The following is an 8144-nucleotide window of genomic DNA, read 5'->3' on the forward strand; positions in this document are numbered from 1 at the left end:
TTTACTTGTTATTTGTTGCAGTATCGTAACAAATAATTTTGGGGGCTTGTCCGGGAAACAAAAACCAATTTGTATAAGCCAATTTGAAACTAAAACCAGTTGTCCGGGAAATGAAAACCAAATTTGTACAAGCCAAGGCAATTTGAAACGAAAACCAAATTTGTACAAGCCAATTTGAAATTAAAACCAGTTTTTCAGGAAATAAAAGCCAATTTGAGACGAAAGTCAATTTGAAACAAAAGCCAATTTGAATTGGAAACATTTTGGAATTTTTTGGAAAGTTCTAGAATATACTGTACTGTGTTATTACTTGCTTGTATTTGTGTATATTCACTATGGCTACATTTGATGTTGAAGAATTTCTTGCAATGACAGAATTGTCATATGATCATTTGAAGTCACTGAAGAAAGATGATTTGATAACAGTTTGTGATCATTTTGGTGTATCTCTAGCCCCAGGATTAAAGAAGGCAGAGATAATTGACTTGTTAGCTAGTCACATGAAGCTTACAGAGGAGTCTGAAATTTCTGTTACTGTTTCAGATGATGCTCAGATTCAACTTGCAAAGTTTGAAATGGAAATGAAAATGAAAGAGAATGTCGAAAAAGAGAAAATCAAAGAAAACCTTGAGAAGGAAAGAATCAAAGAAAACCTTGAGAAGGAAAGAATCAGAGAAAACATTGAAATGGAGAAAATGAGATTGGAGTACCAGTTAAAGTTGAAAGAAATGGAGTTAGCTCATGCAAATACTAATACTAACTCTGTTAAAGATAAATCTCCCCAAGGCTTTGATGTGGCGAAAAATATTCGCCTTGTGCCAAAATTTGATGAAGAGGGAGTTGATACATATTTTGTGTCATTTGAAAAAGTGGCCAAGAGACTGAATTGGCCCGAGGAATACTGGACTCTTCTCCTTCAAAGTGTTTTTGTTGGAAAGGCTGCAAAAGTCTATTCTTCGCTCTCTGAAATGCAATCATGTGACTATGCTACAGTAAAAGAAACAATTCTCAATGCATATGAGTTAGTACCAGAAGCGTACAGACATAAATTTAGGAACATGCAAAGACAATCAGGCCAGACGTATGTTGAATTTGCTAGGGAACAAGAAATGATGTTCGATAAGTGGTACAGATCACTGAAAGTTGACAGAGATTTTGTTCACCTTAGGGAAGTTGTCCTCCTAGAAGAATTCAAAAAGAGTCTTCCTTTTGGCATTAAATCTCACTTAGATGACCATAGAGTTACTGAAGTCAGTAAAGCAGCCATAGTAGCTGATGAATTTGAGGTCACACATAAAGGTAGTGGAGATAGGCCTCCTTTCAAGAATTATTGGAAAAAGAAAGGTAAAGGGTCATTTGAATCCCACAATAAACCTAGTGAGGGAAAATATGCAAGCAAGGACAAAGACGCGAATAAGAATCAGGCTAGTGGGGGCACAGAATCAACCAAACGGTCTGAGAGTCGTAGTTCCAAAATTTGTACTCATTGTCATAAATCGGGACATTTGAAAGAATCATGTTGGAAATTGGTTGGAATGCCAACCAAAACTAAGAAAGACATGGGTTTTGTCAAGCAAACAAGTGTTCCCTCGATGGAGTTTGTTCCATCAGAGCCCAATCAAGATGTTGAGAGTGTTTCTCTGGTATTTGCTGATAAAGTCAAACAGGTTGATGAAACTTTTAGAAGTTTTTTGCATGATGGTGAAGTATCCCCTTGTTCGACTGGTGCTGCTGGTAGGTCAGTGGTGATCCTTAGGGATACAGGGGCTGCACAGTCCCTGATGGTGCCAGGTGATTCGGCTCTTCCTCCGGAGAGTTCAGAGAATGCCAACGTCTTAGTTCAAGGTATTGGCCCAAATTTCATGTCGGTTCCTTTGCATAAGGTCGACTTAAAGTGTGACCTAGTTAGTGGTCCTGTGACTGTTGGTGTCGTTCCAGAATTACCCATGAAAGGTGTTGATTTCTTGTTAGGTAACGACTTGGCTGGAGATAAAGTTGTTGCATCTCCAGTGGTTTCGGAAAAGCCCGTTGAGGTAGCTGAAACTGAATTGTTGCAGGAAGATTTTCCAGGGATTTTCCCGGATTGTGTTGTTACTAGGTCTCAGACTCGTAGAGCTGAAAAGGATGATGCGGAATCTGCTGATGTAGAGGAGAGTACTGATGTCTGGTTAGCTGAAACCTTTTTCAAGGATTTGAATGGGGATAGTGTTGAAGGCTCTGTTGCTAACAATGATAGTTTGTTTAGTAAATCCTCCCTTGTACAGGCACAACAGGCAGACCCAGAATTAAAAAGCTTGTCACAGAAAGCATGTTCTGAGGCTGAGGCTGATAAGGTTCCTGAGTGCTTTTATGTCAAAGATGACATTTTGATGAGGAAATGGAGACCTCCCCGGAGACCAGCTGATGAAGATTGGTGTATAATTCACCAGGTTGTAGTTCCTCCTTGTTACCGCACAGATATTCTGAAAATGGCTCATGAGTTACCTATGGCAGGTCATGTCGGTATTCGGAAGACAGAAGATAGAATTATGAGGCATTTCTATTGGCCTAAGATGCACAAAGATGTTGTGCATTTCTGTAAGACATGTCACACATGTCAGATTATTGGTAAGGCACAGCCTTCTATCAAGCCTGCTCCATTGATACCCATTCCTGCATTTGATGAACCTTTTACTAGGGTTCTTGTTGATTGTGTCGGACCCTTACCCAGAACGAGGTCGGGTCACAGATTTCTCCTGACGATTATGGACTTGTCTACACGGTTTCCAGAGGCGATACCTTTGAGGAGTATCACTGCGAAGACAGTGGTGCAGGCGTTAGTGCAGTTTTTCACTAGGTACGGTCTGCCGAAGGAAATTCAATCTGATCAAGGGTCAAATTTCATGTCAGGAATATTTCAGCAAGTTATGAAGGAGTTGGGAATAAAGCAGATTAAGTCCTCTGCTTATCACCCACAGTCCCAAGGAGCGTTAGAACGCTATCATCAGACTTTGAAGACCATGATTAGGGCTTATTGTGAAGACTATCCCGATGACTGGGATAAAGGGATCTCATTCCTACTGTTTGCAACTAGGGATTCCCCGAATGAGTCCACAGGTTTCAGTCCATTTGAATTGGTCTATGGTCATGAGGTTAGGGGTCCTCTAAAGCTTATCAAAGAGAGGTTTATGGTTCAGGATGATGATGTAAACCTTCTAGACTATGTGTCAAAGTTTAGAGAAAGGCTCTCAAAAGCTTGTGATGTGGCTAAGGAACACTTGAAAGAGTCGCAGGGAAAAATGAAAGCTCATGCTGACAAAAATGCAAAAGAGCGAAGTTTCAAGCCTGGAGACAAAGTGTTAGTGTTGTTGCCTTTGCAAGGTGAGCCCTTGAAAGCTAGGTTTAGTGGTCCCTACATAGTCAAAAAGAAATTGAATAATGTCAACTATGTGATCAGTACCCCTGATCGAAGAAAGTCTCAAAGAGTTTGTCATGTAAACATGTTAAAAGAATACTTTGAGCGAGAGGCTAGTCAGCCAATAGGTACAACACAGGTCAAAGAAGAAGAAAAACATGTAAATGTACATGAAGAATGCTATGAAAAGACAGATAATGAATTGTCTTATACAGATGTATCTAAGAACGAACCATGTGGTATAAAGTTGTCTAACTCAGAGATGTTAAGAAATATGGATGAGGCATTAAAACACCTGCCTGAAGATCAAAGAAATGATATATCTGGCCTGTTAAGAGAATATGAGAATGTATGTAAAGACAAACCAGGTCGTACACCTTTAACTGTACATGATGTAGACGTAGGTGATGTAAGACCTATCAAACAGAATCCTTATAGGCTCAATCCAAGCAAGTTGGAAATGGTGAATAAGGAAATACAGTTTATGTTAGATAATGACATAATCGAACCGAGTCAGAGTAGTTGGAGTTCTCCCATTGTAATGGTTCCAAAGCCAGACGGCTCTCAGAGATTTTGCATTGATTACCGAAAGGTAAATGCAGTAACTAAGACTGACTCGTATCCAATTCCTAGGTTAGAAGATTGTATTGATAGGGTTGGAAATTCTGCCTATATCACAAAGATAGACTTGCTTAAAGGATATTGGCAAGTGCCACTGACTGACCGAGCCAAAGAGATATCAGCCTTTGTCACACCTGAAGGCTTGTTTCAATGCAAAGTCATGCCTTTTGGAATGAAAAATGCCCCAGCAACCTTCCAAAGGTTGACAAATCAAGTGATTGCCGGACTTGACAATTGTGTCGTATACATTGACGACATCCTAGTATACAGTGATACTTGGAATGATCATCTGAATCATTTGCGAGCACTGTTTGACAGGCTGGACAAAGCCAATCTAGTAGTGAATCTGATGAAAAGTGAATTTGCCAAGGCAAAGGTCACATATCTTGGTCATGTGGTTGGTCAAGGGCAAGTGCTACCAAGAGAAGCCAAGATACAAGCTATCTTAGACTTCCCAATTCCCACAACTAAGAAAGAATTGCTCAGATTCTTAGGTATGAGTGGCTTCTACAGGAAATTTGTTCAAAATTTCAGTACTGTGGTTAGTCCTCTGACAAACCTGCTGAAGGCAAAAGTGAAGTATGTTTGGTCTGACGAATGTCAAAGATCATTTGAGAAATTAAAGGCCATTTTGGTGAATGAGCCTATTTTGGCAGCTCCAAACTTCACAAAGCCATTCAAAGTAGCAATTGATGCATGTGATGTTGGAGTAGGAGCAGTATTGCTCCAAGAAAATGAAGAAGGCATCGAAAAACCAGTGTGCTACTTCTCTAAGAAACTCAATAGATTTCAGAAGAAGTACTCAACTATTGAAAAAGAGGCCCTGAGTCTCGTACTAGCCCTTCAGCAGTTTGAGGTGTATCTAACCAATGGAGAGATTACAGTCTATACAGACCACAATCCTCTTGTGTTTTTGGAGAAATTCAAAACAAAGAATCAAAGACTGTACAGATGGAGCCTAATGCTCCAACCATTCCCTTTGAAAATTGTACACATAAAGGGAAAGAATAATGTAATTGCTGATGCTCTATCAAGAGTATAAAAAGTGAAATTATTCATGATTTTGACCAAGTGTGTCATTTGAAGAAAACATCTTTGATGTTCATTTATTTTAACATGTTCGTTAAGTACTATATCTTTGTACACGATAACTGTAAATGATTTATCAAGATGACTTTGAACAGTTAAAAGAAAAAGTAATCTTAAAGAAACCTTTACTACGGTAAAGCTTTCTTTTCCCCGGTGGGGGAGGTGTTACATGTATGAATAATTGTAAAAGAATTTTAAAAGCAATTACATTTATCTATTAGTTATTTCCCTTTAAGGATAGCCAAGAATTGTAAAGAACATTCCAGGATGTCTTTTTATTATGCAGGCCTTGCCTATTTAAAGGCCAAGGAGTTTTATTGTTGAATAGGGAAAAGCCAAACAATAGAATTGTATTGGTAGTGGAAATGAATAGGCTTAGGTATTTTGTTTACCCATGTTGATTTCAATGAGGTCATTCAAGAATGTTTTAGAAATAAAGAAGCTTCCAGAAGAGTGAATTCTAGAAGCTTGTAGATTAGTTGAAATTTGAGAATGATCTAGAACACTTGTAATTAGTATAAAGCTGCAGATTTTTCAAGATGATCATCACATCATATTAGATCACACCATCACATCATATGAGAGCAGGAGATCACATCACATCATATGAGATCACTTCACCAGATCAGATCAGAGCAGTTTATGCCCACCATCAATGAACTGTTTGCAGTTATTTTGAGAGAGAAATTATCAGTTCTCATCAACAACATCAACCTGTTCAATGAACACGTTTCAACCCATGGATTGCTGAAATTAACTGTTAATCATCATCAACATCGTCTTCACGGACATTTCAACTCGTTACAGTGACTTTTATTATTCATCGGACTTCAACATCAGTTTCATCATCGCCATCATCAATAAGGAATCTTCCCAGCCTACCTGGAATATATATATTGGACTATAACAGTGAACTATAACCCTGGATTGTACATCGGACACTTCAAGAGATTTATGTAAGATCATTATTTGTTTTATTTATGTATAATTATTTCCTGTAATAAAAAAAGGGAAAATTAAAAATCAAATTTACTTGTTATTTGTTGCAGTATCGTAAAATCGTATAAAAATACAGTTCCATACAGTGGCAGACTAGTATTTGGTGACCTATGTATATAATTTACACAATAACATGGTGGAAATGGTGTTAACAATGAGCATTGAAATGCCTAATTTTTCAAGAACAGTACACTTTGGAACAGTACACTCCTACCAATATGATTCAATTAATGGTTTAATACTTTATTCTCTGTGATATTAACATACCAATTCTAAAAACATAAATGTTCAAACTGACTTCTGATAATTCAATTCTGAAAATAAATAAATTTCCTTATTAGCGAGAATAGAAATTGCAATTTAAAATCTGTTCAATACAATTCAAAGAATATATACAAGATATCAGAATCCATGGGTGTTAGCTAACTCAAACTCATCTCTTGTTACGACATGAATATGCAGGGTCATAATGAGCTCCAAGGAGGCTAAAACCATGCTCTCAAGTCATTTTCAATCATTTAAAAATAAGTATACTGAAATGTTTTAAAATACTGGTTTTACAACCAATCGATGCATGTCACAACATGAACCTGCAATACCATTTTCTTTTTTTTTTTAAATGGACGCTCTGTAGCTTAAAATAACGGCATTTAAAAAGATAAATTACACATGGTGAAAACTGATTGCAACTGCAAAAAATACTATATATGTTTGACCCATATATTCAAAATATAAAAATACCATTGATTATTTAATGGGTTATCTCAATTAATTTTTAGGGACAGGTGTTCTGCTGGCCTGTATATGCACCTTTCTCTAGATAACACAATGAACATGACCAATGCAAATGAAAAATAAACCTTTAAGTTACTTGCTCTTTGTGAAAGTGAATTTAATCAAAACATTATATGAAAAGGAATCTAAACAACCTGTATGTATTCAGCAAAGTGCAATTAAAGGCAAGTTAATCCTTTGTTCTTGTAAAAGAAGGATAGAACCCATACTGCAAGATTACATTCCAATTGTCATGATTATCATATATATTTTTAATATCATAAGAAAATAAATAAATGAGGTTTGCTTTCGGAAGTGGGATATTTAGTCACACTTTTGTACCATACATATCAAACAAATTGGCCTGAATTCTAAAGAGGTTTCAATTGTACCATGATACAAAACCATGATCAATGCAGGCTTTGTGTATACAATGATACTCATCAGTGTAGTAGGTTTCACCGTACAACATGTATCTTTCTTGGGCAAGTGTTGGCCCTGAAAATGACCACCCAATCTCGATGTTTCGACAAGTGTGTTCTTGTCGTCCTCAGGAGAACTCATCAGGGACAGTAAGAAAAGTCCAATAGAACTTATGCATTGACATCAACATGTCACCATTTCAGAGGCAGAAGCCATTGCCTTAACCCTAATTCTCCCGGGGGGGGGGGGGGCATAATGGCCCCCCTCGTCAATTTTTGCGATATATCTGCTGCGCAAATTTTTTTGACCTAGCCGCTCACTGACTTTTTACTTTCAAGTCTCGCGCAAATTTTGAGACTAAATTTGTGACACCCGGGTCAGCGGTTAAGCCATTACCCAACATTATGTAAGTGCATGTCAGACCAAAAATTGCTCAAAAACGTGATTTCATGTACAAATCCAATGCAAATTGTGTATTTAGCCAAAATTCATAAATGTTTCATTATTTCTACTATTACTGATTAAATTTAATTAACTTTGCCTTGTTTATGATCAGAATTAAGTCTGGAACGATTTCCATTGAAAAAACAAAAAACAAAAAAAACAAAAAATACATAAGAAATAAAAAAAATATAATAAAATACATTAGAAATCGGTGTTGGTACCAGATTTTTTTCATTCACAATTGTTAGGAATACTATAAAGAATATTTTCACCAAAAAATAGCATTCTAGGAGCTTTATTTAGAGAATCAGAGCAAAAAGTATGATTTCATGAATAAATTAGCATAATTAATTCATATAAAACAAAAATATATGAATTCAGAGAAATTTACCAATGGAAC

The sequence above is a fragment of the Lytechinus variegatus genome, chromosome 10 (assembly GCF_018143015.1).
Source record: "Lytechinus variegatus isolate NC3 chromosome 10, Lvar_3.0, whole genome shotgun sequence".
NCBI classification, from domain to species: domain Eukaryota; kingdom Metazoa; phylum Echinodermata; class Echinoidea; order Temnopleuroida; family Toxopneustidae; genus Lytechinus; species Lytechinus variegatus.